Raw genomic sequence first — 2,055 nt, forward strand, 5'->3', positions numbered from 1 at the left:
CAGATACCCAATCACAGGGACGAGATTCCTACTCCTTTAGCCGCATTTCACCAACTACACCTAAGGCACCTGACCAGTGTTAGTCCTCCTATGGACATCAACGCTGAGATTCTGCTCCTGCTCGGTAGAGACAATCTAAGAGTACACAAGGTGCATTAACAGTGTAATGGGCCTGACTATGCACCAAACACCCAAAGACTGGGCTTGGGATGGGTAGTCATAGGAAATGTAAGTGCGGATATTCAGGAATTAACTCCTTCAAGACTTATTTGCGTGGAGATGGATGCACAACTTTCATCAAGCCATGTCCTCATCAGTACGGGGTGATCGAGAAGTCTCCAGACCCCATGCAGACACCTGTCATCGCTTTTTCTCTACCTATCGACAACTTGGGAATATCAGTCTTTCAAACAACTGCGAATGACAATAAAGTATCCCTGTCAGTGGAGGACAAAGAATTCATCAAAATAATGGACTGTGAGTTCTCTAAAGACGAAGCCAACCACTGGGTTTCTCCATTATCCTTCCAAGCTACCAGGGTAGGACTCCCAATCAATCGGGAACTAGCGCTATCTAGATTTAATTATCTTCAGTGTACCACGAACGACAAACCTGTTCAGATCACCACCTTCATGGTGTTTACTGAGGATGTGTCCAAGAATAAAAGTGCAGAAGTGAAGGCCACAGATGAGAAGGAGGCTCAACAAAAACCAAGATGGTACAAGCTCCATTCAAATCCAGGAAAAGGAGAGCAGCGGAGAGAGTTCCAAGTGTCCATCCAGTTCACCAGGAATAATCTAACGACCAGCATGTTTGACCTGTCTATCAAAGACAAACCCAAACCTCCATTCTGGAAACCGAAGAACAAGCTGAAGGTCAAGAAGCTTTCACAGATGGAGTCGTCTTCTGCCATCATGCCAAGCAACATTGGCCAACTGGACAGCGATGATGAAGATGAATAGAAGCCAAAGTCCAAGGAAGCAGCATTCTTTAAGGGACGTCTACGGAAAAGCTCCTTAACCAGGTCCAATACTTCTTTGGGCTCGGCAAGCACCATCTCCTCCACAAGCGGCACCATTCCCACCAATGCTGGAATCTCCATAGTTCTTCCCAATGTTGTCAAGAAACAACCTGCCAGCAGAAACCGCAGCGTTTCCACTGAGCCCACGGATAAAGACCATGAAGCTTTGCCCAGGATGACGCACAAGAGGGCATTCAGCCATGAGGTCGTTCAAATCAAGCTCTTCCCAGAACCAAAGGCCATACAGTACCTAAAGTCAAAGGGCAGCCCCATCTCCAAGTCTTCTGTCTGCATCAATGGTAGCCACGTCTACACAGAAGTGCCTGTTCCAAAGCCAATCCCTCTGGAGAAATCTTCCCCCGCATCCAAGTCTTTTCACAATATCATAAGGAAAGCTGAGGACATAAAGGACATGATCGGAGGACCAAGCCAACCAACCAAAGCCGACCAACAACCCAGTGCTCATGAAAGACCAACCCATAAAAAGGTCTGACTGGCTCACTAATTACTAAGATACTCCCTAGCCAAGATGGCAAAGTTCAGAAGGTGGAATTGAAGGTTGTCAAGAAAGGCGAGGCAAATACTTTTACAAGACCCATCCATGAATTTGTTCTGTTGTTGCCTGTCGAGAGCATCCCTGCAGGATGAATAGTACTAGTTTTGAACTTTTGAGTCTTCCACTTGATATGGACTTGAGTTGGACTTGAGTTATGTTTAATGTTGCAATGTTGGATTTTACATGCTTTCACTTACATACCCCCAAGAGAAAGCTTTATAGCTAAATGTACATCAAGTTCCTGTATGCTTAATCCCACTAAGGTAATACTATCTATGTCCTGTAATTGTCATTGCTGATTTAAGCTACTTTACTAGCTATTTTTATGGAGGCATATATCTTTGGTTCACACTAATAATTTTTTCTATGCATGCTTTATATTTTTAATGCACTAGCACTTTCTATTCATGCAGTGGAAAATTTATTCCAATCCATCCAATCCGCAGTGTCTAGATGTTACAGCATAGTGGAGAGGAAT

At 44.3% G+C, this 2,055-nt stretch overlaps 1 pseudogene; it reads left to right on the forward strand.

Annotated features, from left to right (window-relative positions):
• The first annotated feature begins 209 nt into the window (after positions 1–209).
• Positions 210–1,514, forward strand: LOC138666682 (rab11 family-interacting protein 5-like; annotated as a pseudogene).
• The last annotated feature ends 541 nt before the right edge of the window (positions 1,515–2,055 follow it).

Source organism: Ranitomeya imitator, chromosome 2 (genome assembly GCF_032444005.1).
Source record: "Ranitomeya imitator isolate aRanImi1 chromosome 2, aRanImi1.pri, whole genome shotgun sequence".
Classification (NCBI taxonomy): Eukaryota; Metazoa; Chordata; class Amphibia; order Anura; family Dendrobatidae; genus Ranitomeya; species Ranitomeya imitator.